Raw genomic sequence first — 22,569 nt, forward strand, 5'->3', positions numbered from 1 at the left:
ACTTAGAGTGCTACACGATAAACCCTACAGGAGATATTTGTGAAACTGGTCTCAGCCAGACTATAAAAAGTGCAAAAGACCAAAAAAGGGGAAACAAAGCGCAATAAGCATAAAGGGTTAATACCTAGAAGTGCTAAAAATGGAGAGGTGTTACCGAAAACCTGGTACAATAAATAAACATACATTAAAAAGAATGGTTAAACATAATTTATTTTTAAAAAAATAAAAGCAAATTCCTTTAATACACTTGAGGACGTCTCCTCATTTAAAAGTCCATAATGATCTGATGGTAGCTACTGATTTCTTTGAATACACATAAATACCACCTTAAAATAGCCGTTGGAATAACAAGCAGAGTACTTAGCACCACATATGTTACAGTAGCCTCCTACACAAAGTTGCAACTTGTTTTGGCAAGAATTGTTACCTTCGTGTATCCACTTAAGATATCTTACCAGTTTTATTGCTGTTGGTGATTGGTGATGTTAAAAACCAGAACCTTTGTCGATCAGTCTGATATATGTAGCTTGAAACAACCTACCAATTGGTAGATTTGCGCTGTGTCTAGTGGATCCTTGTCCTACACAAATTTGGTCTGTCTGGAGCATTACCCAGTCTCGCACGTTACCTCTCACATGACCTTTCTTGAGCCAATCACATACACTTAGCAACTTGAATCTGGATACCGGTTGCAATGATGTTTCTTAAGCCGATGGTACCAGTTCTTGAACGTTACCTCTCACGTGATCTTGCTGGAGCCAAACCCATACACTCAGCAACTTGAAAAAATTACACTCTGCGCAGAGTAAAATAGGTTGGTCTGTTTTGTATAAACCACCTCAAAATATTGACGCATTTCACCTGTTATAGGTTTTACCAAGACTGATCTTAAGCTACACCACTACAGCTGACATCCAGATTCAAGTTGCTGAGTATATGGGATTAGCTCGAGCAAGATCACATGAGCGGTAACATGCTTTATAGGTTATGGTTAATACATTGAATTGTATTATGGTGTGCATGGGGAGCTAGTATAGAGACTGGCAGAGCGGAGCAGCTGATAAAGATCAGCAACTTTGGTGGATGAGTCTAGCTGAAGCACTCATAATAGATTAGAGGGGGGAAAGGCCATTTAGAAATAGATTGCAGTAGTCAATGCATGACAAAATGAGGGAATTAATTAGTATTTTTGTGGTTGCTTGAGTAAGGAAAGGTCAAATTCTGGAAATGTTGCATAGGTGCTTGTATTTGTGAAAAGAATGTGCGTTCAGAGCCAAGTGGACCTGGGGTGAGGTGTTAAGAACAGAAAGAGAAATGTCAGGTGTTGGCTGTCTAGAAGAGGGGGGAATAAGAAGTAGGTCTGATTTGGACAGATTTATTTGGTGGTAGCGCAAGGACATCCAAGTGCAAATGGCAGAGAGACAGTAGAGGTAAGATAGACCCAAAGGAGGATATAAGTTTTCCAAGGGAGGATATATTGAGAGAAAAGGGAGCCAAAAACAAGGTCTTGCAGTACTGCAGCTGACAGAGGCAAAGGATTAAAGCATAAATTGTTAAAGAAAACTGTAAACAAGCGATTAGAGACATATAGAGCAAGCCAGGAGATGGCTGTGTCACGGATGCCAAAAGAAAATAGGATTTACAAGAGGAGAGGATGATCAACCGTGGTGAAAGCTGCAGATAGATCCAGAAGAATTAGTAAGTAGTAGTGTCCTTTTGCTTTAGCTGATAGCAGATCATTTGTTATTTTAGCAATGTTTTCTGTTGAGTGTTTAGGGCAGCAACCAGATTGTAGTGGATCAAGTAAAGTTAGCTGAGAGAAATTGAGTTAGGAGATTATAGACTAGTCTTTACAATAATTTGGATGAAAAGGGAAGTAAGGAGAGCAGACTATAGTTAAAAGGGGCGGAGAGGTCAAGGAAGGGCTTTTTTTTAGGATCTGTGTGATAAATACATGCTTGAATGTATCAGTAAATGTGCTAGGGTTAAAGAAGCAGAGAGAGAGGCAGGGCTGGTGCTAGGATTTATGGCCACACAGGAGAGGATCCATTTTGCGGCCCCCCCCCCAATTACATACCATTGCTGTATTTTACAAAATGTTACAAATATGTATTAAAAAAAAGAAAATATAATTTCCCATTACCCCATGAAATTATATATATATTTTCATATATATATATATATATATATATATATATATATATATATATATATATATATATATACACACACACTATATATATATATATATATATATATATATATATATATATATATATATATATATATATATATATATATATATAAACAAGATGTAAATTCTGCGCCTTTCTTCTGTGGATATATAAATTGATAGTAGTGGGGTATCAAATCCCCTATCCCCAAACACTTACTTTAAAATACCTCAATCGATATGAGGTAAGTAGTCACCTATAGTATAGTTTCGCCATATGCATCTGCATGGACTCCAATTCGTCAGCTGATTATATAAACAAGATCCCCAAACACTTACTTTAAAATACCTCAATCGATATGAGGTAAGTAGTCACCTATAGTATAGTTTCGCCATATGCATCTGCATGGACTCCAATTTGTCAGCTGATTATATAAACAAGATGTAAATTCTGTAAATTCCTTCTGTGGATATATAAATTGATAGTAGTGGGGTATCAAATCCCCTATCCCCAAACACTTACTTTAAAATACCTCAATCGATATGAGGTAAGTAGTCACCTATAGTATAGTTTCGCCATATGCATCTGCATGGACTCCAATTCGTCAGCTGATTCGTCTGAGTAATCAGGCGTAGAATCCAGAATGTGCTGTATACTGAGGTAATAATGGTAGATCCTCACTGTAGAACTGGTATCTCATTATGCATGTAGAGGGAACAGACAAAAGGATTCAAAATAGTGAAGTAAGCCTTTATTATAAACCCACATAAATAAAACCCTATTGTCAGCCCACTCACACAGAAAAACCTCAATCGTTATGAGGTAAGTAAAAACCAGATTCAATACAGTGGCAGCAGGAGCATACAAATAAACCTCAGAGTCACTGATAGCTCTCAATATATCCGTACAGCGTCCCTGACGCGTTTCAAAGTTACCTTCTTCCTCAGAGGGATAGAGGTACGGTATTTCACTAACAAGCTTTAGTACAGTGATTTAAAAACGGTGCTGTATAATAAAGGCTTACTTCACTATTTTGGATCCTTTTGTCTGTTCCCTCTACATGCATAACAAAATACCAGTTCTACAGTGAAGATCTACCATTATTACCTCAGTATACAGCACATTCTGGATTATACGCCTGATTACTCAGATGAATCAGCTGACGAATTGGAGTCCATGCAGATGCATATGGTGAAACTATACTATAGGTGACTACTTACCTCATATCGATTAAGGTATTTTAAAGTAAGTGTTTGGGGATAGGGGATTTGATACCCCACTACTATCAATTTATATATCCACAGAAGAAAGGCGCAGAATTTACATCTTGTTGTTTTTTATTTTATCTTTGTGCAGGCATTTTGGGAGTCTCCACACACCCTTTTGGTTCAGCAGCCTATCCTCTGATTAATTTCATTTGTGGACTTTGCATATTTTACATTGCATATTTCTGTTTATATATATATATATGTATGTCTCTATATATATTCCATTCCATAACATTTAATTGATTGTAATTGAATATTTCTATTGGTATGTTCTTTTGTATGACATCAGGATAGCGCAGATATCATATCTTTTTGTGTATATATATATATATATATATATATATATATATATATATATATATACTATTTCATGCTGGTAATTATATTTAAAGCTAGGGTAAGGCTTAGCATTAAAGTATAGTGTAAAGGTTAGGATTAGCATCAGGGTTAGTCTTTGTGGCTGCAATATGACTTCTTCACTAGTGATGTCGCGAATTGTTCGCCGGCGAATAGTTCCCAGCGAACATAGCTTGTTTGCGTTTGCAGCGGCAGGCAAACATATGCTATGTTCGATCCGCCCCCTATTCGTCATCATTGAGTAAACTTTGACCCTGTATCTCACAGTCTGCAGACACATTAATGCCAATCAGCAGCAGACACTCCCTCCCAGACCCTTCCAGCTCCTGGGAAGCAGCCATTTTAGATTCATTCTGATCCTGCATTGTTAGTGAGAGGGGGGACAGTGTAGCTGCTGCTGATTTTTTAGGGAAATTGATAGCTAGGCTAGTGTATTCAGTGTCCACTACAGTCCTGAAGGACTCATCTGATCTATGCTGTAAGCACAGCACCCCAAAAAGCCCTTTTTAGGGCTAGAACATCAGTCTTTTTTTTTTTGCCTGTGTAATTTTGCCTGTGAAACATCAGTCTGTTAGTGTAATCTAATTGCAGTTGCCTGCCTGCCAGCGTGTGTGCCAGGCCCACTTGCCAACTAGTGCCACCACTCATATCTGTTGTAACAGTAGTGTAAATATTTAAAAAAAATACTTTTTTGACTGTGAAACATCAGTCTGCTAGTGTAATCTAATTGCAGTTGCCTGCCTGCCTGCCAGCGTGTGTGCCAGGCCCACTTGCCAACTAGTGCCACCACTCATATTTATTGTAACAGTAGTGTAAATATTTAAAAAAAAACTTTTTTAACTGTGAAACATCAGTCTGCTAGTGTAATCTAATTGCAGTTGCCTGCCTGCCAGCGTCTGTGCCAGGCCCACTTGCCAACTAGTGCCACCACTCATATTTGTTATAACAGTAGTGTAAATATTTTTTTAAAAAACCTTTTTGACTGTGAAACATCAGTCTGCTAGCGTAATCTAATTGCAGTTGCCTGCCTGCCAGCGTGTGTGCCAGGCCCACTTGCCAACTAGTGCCACCACTCATATTTGTTGTAACAGTAGTGTAAATATTTAAAAAAAAAACTTTTTTGACTGTGAAACATCAGTCTGCTAGTGTAATCTAATTGCAGTTGCCTGCCTGCCAGCGTGTGTGCCTGGCCCACTTGCCAACTAGTGTCACCACTCATATTTGTTGTAACAGTAGTGTAAATATTTTAAAAAAAACTTTTTAGACTGTGAAACATCAGTCTGCTAGTGTAATCTAATTGCAGTTGCCTGCCTGCCAGCGTGTGTGCCAGGGCCACTTGCCAACTAGTGCCACCACTCATATTTGTTGTAACAGTAGTGTAAATATAAAAAAAAAACTTTTTTGACTGTGAAACATCAGTCTGCTAGTGTAATCTAATTGCAGTTGCCTGCCTGCCAGCGTGTGTGCCAGGCCCACTTGCCAACTAGTGCCACCACTCATATTTGTTGTAACAGTAGTGTAAATATTTTAAAAAAAACTTTTTTGACTGTGAAACATCAGTCTGCTAGTGTAATCTAATATCAGTTGCCTGCCTGCCAGCATGTGTGCCAGGCCCACTTGCCAACTAGTGCCACCACTCATATTTGTTGTAACAGTAGTGTAAATATTTAAATAAAAAACTTTTTTGACTGTCAAACATCAGTCTGCTAGTGTAATCTAATAGCAGTTGCCTGCCTGCCAGCGTGTGTGCCAGGCCCACGTGCCAACTAATGCCACCACTCATATTTGTTGTAACAGTAGTGTAAATATTTTTTTAAAAAATTTTTTTGACTGTGAAACATCAGTCTGCTAGTGTAATCTAATTGCAGTTGCCTGACTGCCAGCGTGTGTGCCAGGCCCACTTGCCAACTAGTGCCACCACTCATATTTGTTGTAACAGTAGTGTAAATATTAGAAAAAAAACTTTTTTGACTGTGAAACATCAGTCTGCTAGTGTAATCTAAAAGCAGTTGCCTGCCTGCCAGCGTGTGTGCCAGGCCCACTTGCCATCTAGTGCCACCACTCAAATCTGTTGTAACAGTAGTGTAAATATTTAAAAAAAAAACTTTTTTTACTGTGAAACATCAGTCTGCTAGTGTAATCTAATTGCAGTTGCCTGCCTGCCAGCGTGTGTGCCAGGCCCACTTGCCAACTAGTGCCACCACTCATATTTGTTATAACAGTAGTGTAAATATTTAAAAAAAAATTTTTGACTGTGAAACATCAGTCTGCTAGTCTAATCTAATTGCAGTTGCCTGCCTGCCAGCGTGTGTGCCAGGCCCACTTGCTAACTAGTGCCACCACTCATATTTGTTGTAACAGTAGTGTAAATATTTAAAAAAAAACTTTTTTGACTGTGAAACATCAGTCTGCTAGTGTAATCTAATTGCAGTTGCCTGCCTGCCTGCCAGCGTGTGTGCCAGGCCCACTTGCCAACTAGTGCCACCACTCATATTTGTTGTAACAGTAGTGTAAATATTTTTTAAAAAAAATCTTTTTTGACTGAGAAACATCAGTCTGCTAGTGTAATCTAATTGCAGTTGCCTGCCAGCGTGTGTGCCAGGCCCACTTGCCAACTAGTGCCACCACTCATATCTGTTGTAACAGTAGTGTAAATATTTAAAAAAATAAACTTTTTTGACTGTGAAACATCAGTCTGCTTTTTTGTGTCAAGCTCACAGCGTATACTGTGCCCACTTGCCCATTGCAACCACTCATATCTTGTTTAATAGTAGTGTAAGTGTACATTTAAAAAAAATAAACTTTTTGGATTGTGAAACAGTCTGCTTTTTTGTGTCAGGCTCACAGCGTATACTGTGCCCACTTGCCCAGTGGCACCACCCATATTTTGTTTAATAGTAGTGTAAGTGTACATTTAAAAAAAAATGACAGGCAGAGGCAGGCCACCCCGCAGGTGCCATCGTGGTCGTGGTGCTGTAATTCCCTTTGACCCTACAATAATGCCAAGTGTTCAGAGGCCACGTACCATGAACGTGAAAAGTTCTGAGGAGGACCTAGTTGACTGGCTAACACAGGACACCCAAACTTCTACAGCTTCCGCTCAGAACCTTGACGCACCATCCACCTCCAGCTTAGCTTCGGGCACCTCTCAAGTGACCACTCGCCCGCCTGTGGCCACCACCAACACTAGCACCACAGCCGCTTCACTTGATCTGTCAGAGGAGTTATTGACACATCAGTTTGAAGAAATGAGTGATGCGCAACCATCATTGACAAAGGATGTAGATAACAGTGATATGTCTCAGTCAGGCAGCATTACAGACATAGACGTACGGTGTGATGATGATCATGTTGTACCCGCTGCTGCTTCCTTTGTTGATTTGTCAGATACAAGTGAAGCGGTTGATGATGATGCATCTGTGGATGTCACGTGGGTGCCCGCTAGAAGAGAAGAAGAAGAGGGGGAAAGTTGGAAGCAGGGGGAGGTCGTCGCAAGGAGCTAGTGGCACAGTCAGACAGCATGCATCAGCACCCGGGGTGAGCCAGACAGCACGTCAATCAACGCATGCTGTTGCCACCACCAGAATGCCATCATAGCAGAGCTCAGCAGTGTGGCATTTTTTTGTGTGTCTGCCTCTGACAACAGCGATGCCATTTGCACCCTGTGCCAAAAGAAACTGAGTCGTGGGAAGTCCAACACCCACCTAGGTACAACTGCTTTGCGAAGGCACATGATCTCACATCACAAACGCCGATTGGATGAACACATGAGTAGAAGCAGCACACAAAGCTCAAAGCCGCCATCCTCCTCCTGGTCCAGAATCTTCAGCCACGTCAACCACTGCTGTCCTCCTTGCCCCCTCTCAACCATCCGCCACTCCGTCTCTCTTACGTAGCAGTTCCTGCTCATCTGCCCACAGTCAGGTGTCTGTCAAGGACATGATTGAGCATAAGAAGCCAATGTCCCAAAGTCACCCCCTTACCCGGCGTCTGACAGCTGGCTTGTCTGAACTCTTAGCCCGCCAGCTTTTACCATACAAGCTGGTGGAGTCTGAGGCATTCAAACAATTTGTAGCTATTGGGACACAGTGGAAGGTACCCGGCCGAAATTTCTTTGCACAAAAGGCAATCCCCAACCTGTACTCGATTGTGCGAAAGGAAGTAATGGCATGTCTGGCACACAGTGTTGGGGCAAGGGTCCATATGACCACTGATAGCTGGTCTGCAAAGCATGGTCAGGGCAGGTATATCACCTACACTGCGCATTGGGTAAACCTGCTGACGGCTGCCAAGCATGGAATGCGTGGCTCTGCAGAGGAGTTGGTGACACCAGCACGACTTGCAGGCAGGCCTGCTGCCACCTCCTCTACTCCTCCTACTCCATCCTCTTCCATAACCTCTTCCTCGGCTGAGTCCTCTTCTGCTGCTGCATCTTGCTCCACATCAACGGCACCCCCCAGCTCCGCAGGTACTATTCCACATCCCAGATATGGCAGTGTCACACCGTCTTGGGGTTGACTTGCCTGAAAGCAGAGAGTCACACCGGAACAGCACTCCTGTCCGCCCTGAATGCACAGGTGGATCAGTGGCTGACTCTGCACCAACTGGAGATCGGCAAAGTGGTTTCTGACAATGGAAGTAATTTGGTGGTGGCATTGAAATTGGGCAAGTTGACACATGTGCCGTGCATGGCACATGTGTGTAATCTGATCATACAACGCTTTGTGCATAAGTACCCAGGCTTACAGGACGTCCTGAAGCAGGCCAGGAAGGTGTGTGGCCATTTGAGGCGTTCCTACACGGCCATGTCGCACTTTTCCGATATCCAGCGGTGAAGCAACATGCCAGTGAGGTGCTTTATTTGCGACAGCCCGACACGTTGGAATTCAACTTGACCACCTTCTCCAACAAGAAAAATCCATTAACGAGTATTTGTATGACCGGGGTGCTAGGACAGCCTCTGCGGAGCTGGGAATTTTTTTCCCACGTTACTGGGCGCTCATGCGCAATGCCTGTAGGCTCATGCATCCTTTTGAGGAGGTGACAAACCTTGTCAGTCGCACCGAAGGCACCATCAGTGACATCCTACCATTTGTTTTCTTCCTGGAGTGTGCCCTGCGAAGAGTGCTGGATCAGGCCGTAGATGAGCGTGAAGAGGAAGAGTTGTGGTCACCATCACTACCAGAAACAGCCTTATCAGCATTGCTTGCTGGACCAGCGGCAACGCTGGAAGAGGATTGTGAGGAAGAGGAGTCAGAGGAGGAATGTGGCTTTGAGGAGGAGGCATCACAGGGTGCTCGTTGTCACCTATCTGGTACCCGTGGTGTTGTACGTGGCTGGGGGGAAGAAGTTACCTTCAGTGAGATCACTGAGGATGAGGAACGGGACATGAGTAGCTCGGCATCCAACCTTGTGCAAATGGGGTCTTTCATGCTGTCGTGCCTGTTGAGTGACCCTCGTATAAAAAAGCTGAAGGAGAACGACCTGTACTGGGTGTCCACGCTACTAGACCCCCGGTATAAGCATAAAGTGCCTGAAATGTTACCAAATTACCGCAAGTCGGAAAGGATGTAGCAGTTCCAAACTAAATTAAAAAGTATGCTTTACACAGCGTATAAGGGTGATGTCACAGCACAACGGGAATCTAACAGGGGAAGAGGTGAAAGTAATCCTACGACTCCCACGACCATGCCGGCAAGGACAGGACGCTTTACAGACGTGTTGTTGATGGAGGACATGCAGAGCTTTTTAACTCCTATGCATCGCCACAGCCCTTCAGGGTCCACCCTCAGAGAACGACTCGACCGACAGGTAGCAGACTACCTCGCCTTAACTGCAGATCTCAACACTCAGAGGAGCGATGAACCCCTTGACTACTGGGTGTGCAGGCTTGACCTGTGGCCTGAGCTATCCCAATTTTCAATAGAACTTCTGGCCTGCCCCGCTTCAAGCGTCCTGTCAGAAAGGACCTTCAATGCAGCAGGAGGTATTGTCACTGAGAAGAGAAGTCACCTAGGTCAAAAAAGTCTAGATTACCTCACCTTTATTAAGATGAATGAGGGATGGATCCCGAAGGGACTGACATTGGGCGATACATTTGAGTAAAAAAGGCCTGGTGAGATGAGCTGCCTTGGGCTAAAAATGGTCCACACGGTGCTGTATTTTATCTTCGAATGCCGGATGACTTGCGTGACTTATCCGCCACCAACTAGGGTTCAAGCCGCAATGTTTTAGGACACTTTTTGCCTGGGAAACAAACATCAGTTTTTCTGGCCGCTGCTACAGCAGCGGCTGCAACAATACCTAATTTTTCAGGCATGTGTACATGCCTAATTTTTCTGGCCTCTGGTGCAGCACTGTGGCTTCAAAAACCAAACCAATAAAAAAGGCACATAACAGGGATTAAACTGATAGGAATAGTACTACTTAACACACCACTCCTATCTGGTGGCACATTAGATTGCACGCGCAGTGCCCCAAATTTGAAGTAGGAGGACCGACCAAGCATCTTTTTCCATCTCCCGGTTCCTAAAATCCATGCCATATACACGTCCCCTGATAGGGGACAGAACAGGGATTAAACTGATAGGAATAGTACTACTTAACACACCTTATAATAACACAGAGAGAGGCAACGCAGAGAGAGGAGTCTGAAGAAGAGGAGTCAGAGGAGGAAGGTGGCTTTGAGGAGGTGGAAGACCAAACACAGCAGGCGTTCCAGGGGGCTTGTTGTCACCTTTCGGGGACCCTTGGTGTTGTACGTGGCTGGGTGGTGGAAGAGACCGTAAAATGACATCAGTGAGGACAAGGAACGGGACATGGCTAGCTTGGTATTCAACCTTGTGCAAATGGGAAGTTTGCGGTTGTGCAAATGGACTGTTTGCGGTTGTTTGCTGTGCGTTAAAGGGACAGTCTAGGCCAAAATAAACTTTCATGATTCAGATAGAGCATGTAATTTTAAACAATTTTCCATTTTACTTTTATCACCAATTTTGCTTTGTTCTCTTGGTATTCTTAGTTGAAAGCTTAACCCAGGAGGTTCATATGCTAATTTCTTAGACCTTGAAGCCCACCTCTTTCAGATTGCATTTTAACAGTGTTAGTTCACGTATTTCATATAGATAACACTGTGCTCGTGCACGAGAAGTTATCTGGGAGCAGGCACTGATTGGCTAGACTGCAAGTCTGTCAAAAGAACTGAAAAAAGGGGCAGTTTGCAGAGGCTTAGATACAAGATAATCACAGAGGTTAAACGTATATTATTATAAATGTGTTGGTTATGCAAAACTGGGAAATGGGTAATAAAGGGATTATCTATCTTTAAAAACAATAAAAATTCTGGTGTAGACTGTCCCTTTAAACGGGGAGTTTGATCTGTCACTGTGAAGCGGGCGTAACCCTTACACTACCTGATCGATACAACATCATACCTGATGTTTTAAAGCACGTTATTCCAAACAATTTAGGAATGTTAGGTGATTTATGCCCTTTGTGGCTTAAAACCAGACTCTGCATCAACTATGTAATTTTCCATGGGAGTTTTGCCATGGATCCCCCTCCGGCATGCCACAGTCCAGGTGTTAGTACCCTTGAAACAACTTTTCCATCACTATTGTGGCCAGAAAGAGTCCCTGTGGGTTTAAAAATTCTCCTGCCCATTGAAGTCAATGGGGGTTCGCCCGGTTCGCCTGTTCGAGAACTTGTGGGGAAGTTCGCGTTCGCTGACCGAAATTTTTAGGTTTGCGACATCACTACTGAGAACTCATATCTCTGAGCTCTTATAACTTTTTTGTTCAATATTTTTTTTTTAAATATTTCTTATTAGATAGTGTTATTATGAGTTTAATTGTACTTTTTAATGTATTTTTGATGTGTTTTGTGACACATTTTTGTTTAGTGAAACAGCTAACCAGAGCTCTGAGGAAGTGGTTATCATTGCACTCAAGTGACCATGTTTACTGTCAACTTGTAACACAAGTGGTAAACCAGACGCACGCAAACACCCACGATAAACGCATAATCTGGCCTACAACTTGAACAGCTCTGCGTGTTAATAATAGGGGAAACATTTGCAAGGGATACAATAACTTGGGGAATACAGTTAATTTAAAAATATTTATCCTACCTGAAAAGAGTAAGTAAGAGCAAGTCCTATACCTTTTTCAGTGTAGTGTCAATGTTAAGTCGATATAAGAGTGTGGGGTTAATATCTAATAAAATACCTAAGTATTTGAAGGATTTATCTCTAATCTTAAGATTAGTGTCAAACAAGGTAGAATAAAGAGAGTTATGTAACCAGATCACCTCCAATTTGTCACAATTTATGTTATAACCTGTAAAGGTACTAAATCTTTGTATTACATAGAGAAGTTCAGGTATATTTGTTCCAGGATTACTCCCATAAAGCAAAAGATTGTCAGTATACATCGACAGATGTACCTCACGGTCTTTGATATGTAAGACCTCACTTTTCTGCCCAAAAAACAGGACAATGGTTCTATCACAAGATTAAACAAGAGAGGCGAAAGAAGGCACCCTTGTCTAGTCCCTCTCTCTAAATTTAATGATAGAGACATGCCTCCATTAATGAGTATAGACGCTACAGGGGTACAGGCTCTGATGCACTTGCGAGAAAATTACCTAAGATGCCAAACGTATCAAGGGTGGTATAGAAATGATCCCATGGTACCCTGTCAAATGCTTTCTCTGCATCAAGTGTGAGAAGGCATGTATTTTCCAGATCTGTAATGTCATAACTTTGGGGATTTTTTGCCGGTAATAAAAAAATAACAGATATGGTTTTGTACAAATTAGAAATGGAAGTACGATTTTTCACAAAGCTGTTTGGTCCACGTGAATCAAGAAAGGTAATGTTCCAGCCAGGCGTTCTACTAGCATTTTAGTGAATAATTTGTAATTGCTATTAAGAGGATTTTAAATTTCATTTGTTTTTTTAAACTTAATTTGTGAAAGGGCCATTACTTCCTGTCACAGGGCCTGTAGTCTCTACAGGAAGGCAAATGAGCAGCTTTACCTTTGAACTGCTACTAGGAGACACTTAGAAAAGCTGCAGTCAGTATTTTGCCCAAGCTCAGTAGAGGACTTACATACATATATATATATATACTGTATATATATATATATATATATATATATATATATATATATATATATATATATATATATATACATATATACACACACCTATACCTATATATGATAATGTTAATGTTAAATAGATATCTGTTCCTATATATCTATAGGAACAGATATCTATTTAACATTAACACTATCATATATATATTTAATCATTAAAAGCACATTATTTTTAAAGTTAAGAACATAGGAATGTAAAAAATGCTTAATGAGCACCAAGGTACCCGATTTCAGTCTAGTGTGGTGTAAGGTTAGCACCCATGAAGAATTGCTAACTTTAATGAATGTTATTGAAATATTAAATATAAAACATTAAAAATATTAATAAAAACTATAAAAAAATATTATATATATTGAACAAAATGCAGATGTATTCTATAGATTATTTAGAATATTCTACAGTATGTATAATAATATTTAATTATTATTATTAATATATTTAAATGTTTTATATTATATTTCAATAATGCACATTTAAGTTAGCAATTCTTCATGTGCGCAAACCCAAATGTGTTAGACATAAATTGCAAATCCTGTTGCGCGTTGCACATATTTTGCATTCCAATGCTCTTCACTTAAAACAGAATGTACTCTTTATAATTAAATATACTGTATATTTCTATATATATATTTGACAATGTTAATGTAAAATAGATATCTATAAGAATAGATATATAGGTATAGGTATATATAGATATATAGAAATGTGTATTTACAATAAAAACAAGAAATGCTTGTGCAATGTTAAATGCAGACAGCATATGCTGTTGGCATTTACTGAGGTCGAGTGTGAATCATGCCCACTCGACTATTAATAAATCTACCCCTTAGTGTCCATAAAACATTGGAAGCTGTCATGTTGTAACTTAGGTTACTTTCTCTTCTGTGGCCAATTAGGGATAGTTATAAAAAGGTAACTAGAGTGTGCAGCCAATGGCTGTGTGGAATATAACAGTGTTCTGCACTTCCAAGCCCATAATTTCAGAATGGAATTACAAGTAACGGGGCAAAATAAATAATGAAAGTATATTGCAGAGTTTATATACTGGTATATATATATATATATTTATACTAGTCCTAAAACCCGTGTACACAGGCCATTTTTTGCAGTACAGCGGTCCCACCCCTTGCTCTCTCTCCTCCTCTCTTTTGCTCTCTTGCCCCTCTATTTTGCTCTTTCTCTTCCCCTCTATTTTGCTCTCTCTCCCCCTCTCTTTTGCGCTCTCTCTCTCCCCCTCTCTTTTGCTCTCCCCCTCTCTTTTGCTCTCTCTCTCTACCCCCTCTTGCTCTCTCACTCTCTTCCCCTCTTTTTTGCTCTCTCTCCCACTCTTTTGCTCTCTCTCTCCCCTCTCTTTTGCTCTTCTCTCCCCCTCTATTTTGCTCTCTATCTCTCCCCCCTCTCTTTTGCTCTCTCTTTCTCTCCCCCTCTTTTTTGCTCTCTCTCCCCCCTCTCTTTTGCTCTCTCTCTCCCCCCCTCATTTGCTCTCTCTCCCTCTTCTCTTTTGCTCTCTCTCCCCCTCTCTTTTGCTCTCTCTCCCCCTCTCTTTTGCTCTCTCTCCCCCCTCTCGTTTGCTCTCTCTCCCCCTCTCTTTTGCTCTCTCTCTCCCCCTCTCTTTTGCTCTCTCTCTCCCCCTCTCTTTTGCTCTCTCTCTCCCCCTCTCTTTTGCTCTCTCTCCCCCTCTCTTTTGCTCTCTCTCCCCCCTCTCTTTTGCTTTCTCCCCCCTCTCTTTTGCTCTCTCTCGCTCCCTTTCTTTTGCTCTCTCTCTCCCCCTCTTGTTTGCTCTCTCTCCCTCCTCTCTTTTGCTCTCTCTCCCCCTCTCTTTCGCTCTCTCTCGCTCCCCTCTCTCTTTTAATCTCTCTCTCTCCCCCTCTTGTTTGCTCTTTCACCCACTCTTTTTTGCTCTATCCCCCTCTCTTTTGCTCTCTCACCCACTCTTTTGCTCTCTCTCTCCCCCCCTCTATTTTGTTATCTCTCTATCTCCCCCCTCTCTTTTGCTCTCTCTCTCCCCCTCTCTTTTACTCTCTCTCCACCCTTCTCTTTTGCTCTCTCTCTCCCCCCCTCTTTGCACTCTCTCCCCCTCTCTTTTGCTCTCTCTCTCTTCCCCTCTCTTTTGCTCTCTTACCCCTCTCATTTGCTCTATCCCCCCTCTCTTTTGCACTCTCTCTCCCCCCTCTCTTTTGCTCTCTCTCTCCCCCCTCTCTTTTGCTCTCTATCTCTCACTCTCTCTCCCCTATTTTGATCTCTCCCACCCCCTCTCTTTTGCTCTCTCTCCTCTCTCTTTTGCTCTCTCTCTCTCCCCCCCTCTCTTTTGCTCTCTCTCTCCCCCCCTCTCTTTTGCGCTCTCTCTCTCCCTCTTTATTGCTCTCTCCCCCTCTCTTTTGCGCTCTCCCAATTCTCTTTTGCTCTTTCTCTCTCTTTTTCTCTCCCCCCCTCTTTTGCTCTCTCTCCCCCCTCCTTTGCTCACTCTCCCCCCTCTTTTGCTCACTCCCCCTCTCTTTTGCTCTCTCTCCCCTCTCTTTTGCTCTCTCTCTTCCCCCTCTTTTGCTCTCTCTCCTCCCTCTGTTTTGCTCTCTCCCCCTTTTCTTTTGCTCTCTCTCTCCCTCTTTTTTGCTCTCTCCCCCCTCTCTTTTGCTCTCTCTTCCCTCTCTCTTTTGCTCTCTCTACCCCTCTTTTGCTCTCTCCCCCCCTCTTTTGCTCTCTTTACCTCCTCTTTTGCGCGCTCTCTCTAAAGATTATGCCCATATACAGTATCTCACAAATGTGAGTACACCCCTCACATTTTTGTAAATATTTTATTATATCTTTTCATGTGACAACACTGAAGAAATTACCTTTTGCTATAACCTCCTTTCTTTTGCTTTCACTCCCCCCTCTCTTTTGCTCTCTCTCGCCCCCTTTCTTTTGCTCTCTCTCCCCCCTCTTGTTTGCTCTCTCTCCCTCCTCTCTTTGGCTCTCTCTCCTCCTCTCTTTTGCTCTCTCTCTCTCCCCCCTCTCTTTTAATCTCTCTTTCCCCCTCTTGTTTGCTCTTTCTCCCCCTCTTTTGCTCTCTCCCTCCCTCTCTTTTGCTCTCTCTCCCCCTCTCTTTTGCTCTCTCTCCCCCCTCTATTTTGTGCTCTCTCCCCCTCTCTTTTTCTCTCTCTCTCTCCCCCTCTCTTTTGCTCTCTCTTCCCCCTCTCTTTTGCTCTCTCCCCCTCTCTTTTGCTCTCTCTCTCCCCCTCTCTTTTGCTCTCTATCTCTCACTCTATTTTGTTATCTCTCTATCTCCCCCCTCTTATTTGCTCTCTCCCCCTCTCTTTTACTCTCTCTCCACCTTTCTCTTTTGCTCTCTCTCTCTCCCCCCTATATTTTGTGCTCTCTCCCCCTCTCTTTTGCTCTCTCTTCCCCCTCTCTTTTGCTCTCTCTCTCCCCCTCTCTTTTGCTCTCTATCTCTCACTCTCTCCCCCCCTATTTTGATATCTCCCACCCCCTCTCTTTTGCTCTCTCTCCCCTCTCTTTTGCTCTCTCCCCCTCTCTTTTTCTCTCTCTCCCCCTCTCTTTTGCTCTCTCTCTCTCCCTCTCTCTTTTGCTCTCTCTCCCCTCTCTTTTGCTCTCTCTCTCATCCCTCTGTATTGCTCTCTCTTTCCCCCTTCTCTTTTGCTCTCTCTCCCCTCTCTTTTGCTCTCTCTCCCCTCTCTTTTGCTCTCTCTTCCCCCTCTTTTGATCTCTTTCCCCTCTCTTTTGCTCTCTCTCCTCCTCTTTTCCTCTCTCTCTCCCTCTTTTTTGCTCTCTCCCCCCTCTCTTTTGCTCACTCTTCCCTCTCTCTTTTGCTCTCTCCCCCCCTATTTTGCTCTCTCTACCCCTCTTTTGCTCTCTCCCCCCTCTTTTGCTCTCTTTACCTCCTCTTTTGCGCGCTCTCTCTAAAGACCATGCCCATATACAGTATCTCACAAATGTGAGTACACCCCTCACATTTTTGTAAATATTTTATTATATCTTTTCATGTGACAACACTGAAGAAATTACCCTTTGCTATAACCCCCTTACTTTTGCTTTCACCTCCCCCCTCTCTTTTGCTCTCTCTCGCCCCCTTTCTTTTGCTCTCTCTCCCCCCTCTTGTTTGCTCTCTCTTCCTCCTCTTTTGCTCTCTCTCCCCCTCTCTTTTGCTCTCTCTCTCTCCCCCTCTCTTTTAATCTCTCTTTCCCCCTCTCTTTTGCTCTCTCCCTCCCTCTCTTTTGCTCTCTCCCTCCCTCTCTTTTGCTCTCTCTCCCCCTCTCTTTTGCTCTCTCTCTCCCCCCTCTCTTTTGTTATCTCTCTATCCCCCCTCTTATTTGCTCTCTCTCTCCTCCTCTCTTTTACTCTCTCTACACCCTTCTCTTTTGCTCTCTCCTCCCCCTCTCTTTTGCTCTCTCCTCCCCCCTCTCTTTTGCTCTCTCTTCCCCCTCTCTTTTGCTCTCTCTTCCCCCTCTCTTTTGCTCTCTCTTCCCCCTCTCTTTTGCTCTCTCTCTCCCCCTCTCTTTTGCTCTCTATCTCTCACTCTCTCCCCCCCCTATTTTGATCTCTCCCACCCCCTCTCTTTTGCCCTTTCTCCCCTCTCTTTTGCTCTCTCCCCCTCTATTTTGCTCTCTCTCCCCCTCTCTTTTGCTCTCTCTCTCTCCCCCTCTCTTTTGCTCTCTCTCTCTCTCCCTCTTTATTGCTCTCTCCCCCTCTCTTTTGCTCTCTCTCCCCCCTCTCTTTTGCTCTCTCCCCCTTCTATTTTGCTCTCTCTCTTTCTCTCTCTCCTCCTCTTTTGCTCTCTCTCTCTCTCCCCCTCTATTTTGCTCTCTCTCCCCTCTCTTTTGTTCACTCTCCTCTTTTGCTCTCTCTCCCCTCTCTTTTGCTCTCTCTCCCCTCTCTTTTAGTCTCTCTCCCCTCTCTTTTGCTCTCTCTCCCCCCTCTTTTGCTCTCTCCTCCTCTTTTGCTCTCCTCCCCTTCTCTTTTGCTCTCTCTCTCTCTCCCTCTCTTTTGCTCTCTCTCCCCTCTCTTTTAGTCTCTCTTCCCCCTCTTTTGATCTCTCTCCCCTCTCTTTTGCTCTCTCTCCCCCCCTCTTTTGATCTCTCTTGCTCTCCTCCCCTTCTCTTTTGCTCTCTCTCTCCCTCTCTTTTGCTCTCTCTCCCCTCTCTGTCCCAATTTGGACATTTTCACTTAGGGGTGTACTCACTTTTGGTGCCAACGTTTTAGACATTAATGGCTGTGCTGAGTTATTTTGAGGAGACAGCAAATTTACACTGTTATACAGGCTGTACACTCACTACTTTACATTGTAGCAAAGTGCCATTTCTTCAGTGTTGTCACATGAAAAGATATAATAAACTATTTACAAAAATGTGAGGGTGTACTCACTTTTGTGAGATACTGTATATTTTTTAAATGGCATTTAACAATATAATACCAATGCCATGTGTGAAATCTTTATTATGCATAGAAAATGAAGCTAACCTTTCTTGCAGCCCTGAGTTATTGAATGACTGTCATAATGAGAAGCCAGCTAATAGATGCTGAGCTGCAGCATAGTAAACATATATCCAGTTGCCATGGTTATCTGTGAACACATTGCAGAGATTTTGTGGTAAATAAGATCTTTGCACATGTATAATACCTCCTGTTGACACTGGGCTCCACTTCTACACTTGTTTCTCATTATCCACTTCAAAGTATCACATGTTCCAGCCTCGAAAAAAAACATAAACATAAACTATTTGAATCATTTCATACACTGCACAAGAACACAATCTTTTCATATACTGCTTGTGTGGCTCTTAGTGCACAAATAAAATATGTTTTATCTATATTTTGCTAATTACCTGTTTTATAGAACTTGCAGGATCTAACAGTGCCAGGTTAGGAATATATTAGCTTGACCAGTGTTTTTCTTTCTCAAGTACATTAATACATTGTTTCAACTCTTTGAAATTAAAAAAATATAACACCCCCCCCCCAAAGATAATAACAACAACAACAAAAAAAAACAGAAAATCCATTTGTTTATGTCAAAGCATATCATTTTGTGACAATTAATAGAAAATGTATAATTATCCACTGGCCTTGCAATTATGTAACTAATATTTTAAAGCATATCATTGTTGTTATACTATGCCTAGCTTACAATAGCCTAGATCAGTGAGGGCCAACCTCCTAACACATGGAGGCCACAGTTCAATATTTTAGAAGAAGTAATGACCACATATTAATTTATGGATCTTAAATGCACAAATAATATATTTTTTATTGCTTGACCAATTGTCTCACATAATAGACTTCTATAAGAACACATAGTAAAATTCCTGTTCCTCGAGTGCTGAGCAAATGATGCACTAAGATGAGAGTGTGTTAACTATAATTGGAGATTTTCATGTAATTCTATGCTATACTAATAATAATAATAATGGTCTATAAAGCGCTCATTTTTATAACAGTATTTTCCATTATGCTTGAGCACAGCACTTAACACAACTAATGTAATAAAAGCTCAATAAGCGTGATGATAGTGTTCCCTTTATCTATTAAATTATATATATATACAGTATATATATATATATATAAATTATAATAATATAAATGATGTGAGTCCCACTCGAGTGTCATAAGCACTGCAGCTCCTGAGCCCGTCACATCCAGTGATTGGTAACTAGGCACAACTGTCGCTCATTATTAGTTTACTAGCTGTGTTCTTCTAGGGACCTGCACTGGTCGTGAGTCTTTACCTATGTGTTTAACTTCCTTGCAGGGATTAAACACATTGTTGAATCAAATCTTGCCGATCATGTAGATCACCTGTTTTCTGACTCCCAATACATCTTTTTCTACATTGAGAGATCATAGTCCAAATAATAACATCATTTTTGTATTAAAAAAAAGATCAGATATCAGAAAATTCACTCATACAATGCACGTACAACATTAATTCTCTAGATTATAGCTTATTGGCTAAATATAGATAACAAAATGGACACATCAAATTTAATTTTAATTTTCAACATGTTTGTGAGTATTCCAAGATACTATGGAATATTTATACTATCTTACACATACACAATACAGTCTGAGAAAGCCACAGACACCGTTTAGATGTACATATGAATATTTGGTCCATTGATAAGTGCGGGATAGAAATTTACATACTGTATGTATAATTATTTAATAGACATATACGTGATATCTCATATAGCTAAAAAGATCTGCAAGAAACGCATGAAAACCTAAATCACTAATGCAACACCTAGGAATGAAATTTAGAAATCCCATTCTTACAAATAAAGATACCAAGAGAACAAAGAAAAATTGATAAAAGGAGTAAATTAGAAAGTTGTTTAAAATTCCATGCTCTATCTGAATCATGAAAGTTTAATTTTGACTTAAATGTCACTTTAACGCGGTCACAATAGACTTTACTATCAACTTGTAATACGCGCACGTTAAAAGTTTATTTCCAGAGGTATTTGTGCGCGAGAGATATCACTAAATAGCGCGCCATTTGTAATCTGGCTCATACTATTTTGATTAGGTTCTCTGTATATTCCCTTTCTAATTTTTTTGGGTGGTGTTACTGCAGTATTCTGTTATTTTTATTGCATCTGCATTACTATACTAACATGGTTATTTTAGCACACATAATATTGTAGACTACAAACAGAGCTAAAATATCACTAGAATGTTTTATTGCTGCAGCAAACAACTAAAATTTCATAATGAGAAGAAATATAGAAAATTGTATTAATTTAATCAAGTTGATGAATTTACATAATAAAGCAAATTGCAATGAAAATAATACACAGATTTATATGATTCTTTCAAATAGAATAGTTAGGTTAACATGAAACAACCTGTGGTTTTGCTACCATCTTGTGTCCAAGGGAAGTTACATACGTTTCTAACAACTATTTTATTTTGACTAATGGTAAAGTTTGAAAGTAACATATATTTTATGTTCTAAATATAAGTAAATAAATATATATATATATATTCTAGTTGAAAAGCCTGCCCAGAGGGCAGTCTATGTATTAAAAATAAATCAGCTCTTTTATATTAAAAATAAACAAAGTCCCCCCTAACGGTAAAAACCCCCACCCACCAAACCCCCCAAAATAAAAAAAACTAACACTAATAAACCTAAACTACCCATTGCCCCTAAAGGAGCATTTGTATGGGCATTGCCCTTAAAAGGACATTCAGCTCTTATTCACTGCCCAATGAACCCTAATCTAAAAAAACAAAAAAAAACAAAAATGGAAAAAAAAAACCTAACACTAAAGCCCCAAATAGGAACTCACGGTTTAAGCGGTCCGGCGGAGAAGGTCTTCTTCCAGACGGGTCCATCATCTTCATCCACAGCAAAGGCGGCGTGGAGCGGAGACCCAGAGCGGTCTTCCCAGATTTGGTGGTCCTCGGCGGTGGTGGTCCTCGGTGGCATGGATGCTCCTCTTCATCCAAAGTCCGTTATATACTGAATATTGAATGCAAGGTACCGCAATCAATATGGGGTACCTTGCATTCTTATGGGCTGAATTTTTCAAAACAGCAAATAGGATTAGAGCTACTGAAATCCTATTGGCTGTTCAAATCAGCCAATAAGATTTCAGTAGCTCTCATCCTATTGGCTAATTTTTATATATTATATAAATAGTTATAGTAAAGACATACGGCTAGATTACGAGCTGTGCGTTAAGGTAAACCCTGCTTTTTTACGCCTGCTGCTATTACGAGTCTTGCAGGTATAGATGTACCGCACACTTTTTTGGCCGACTTACGGAAATTTCGTAAACCCTTTTTTCTATGGGACTTCCAAAGTCAGTAGTTAACCCCTAATCTGCCTTTCCGATTTTTTCTACCTTAATTCCGATTGGCTGATAGAATTCTATCAGCCACTAGAATAAACATATTAACCCCTAAACCGCCGCACTCCCGCCTTGCAAACATTAGTTAAATATTATTAACCCCTAATCTGCCGCCCCTAACATCGCCGCCACCTACATTATACTTATTAACCCCTAATATTCCACTCCGGACATCGCAACAACCTACATTATATTTATTAACCCCTAATCTGCTGCCCCCAACATCGCCGCCACCTACCTAATTTATTAACCCCTAATCTGCCGTCCCCAACGTCGCCGCCACTATTCTAAATTTATTAACCCTTTAAACCTAAGTCTAACCCTAACCCTAACAGCCCTAACTTAAATATAATTTAAATAAATCTAAATAAAATTACTATCATTAACTAAATTATTCCTATTTAAAACTAAATACTTACCTATAAAATAAACCCTAAGCTAGCTACAATATAACTAATAGTTACATTGTAGCTAGCTTAGGGTTTATTTTTATTTTACAGGCACATTTGTATTTATTTTAACTAGGTAGAATAGTTACTAAATAGTTATTAACTATTTACTAACTACCTAGCTAAAATAAATACAAATTTACCTGTAAAATAAAACCTAACCTATGTTACAATAACAGCTAAGACTACACTACAATTAAATCAATTCCCTACATTAAATACGATTAAATAAATTAAATTAGCTAAATCACAAAAACAAACAAAACTAAATCACAGAAAATAAAAAACAAATTACAGATCTTTAAACGATTACAC

Source organism: Bombina bombina, chromosome 4, assembly GCF_027579735.1.
Source record: "Bombina bombina isolate aBomBom1 chromosome 4, aBomBom1.pri, whole genome shotgun sequence".
Lineage (NCBI taxonomy): Eukaryota > Metazoa > Chordata > Amphibia > Anura > Bombinatoridae > Bombina > Bombina bombina.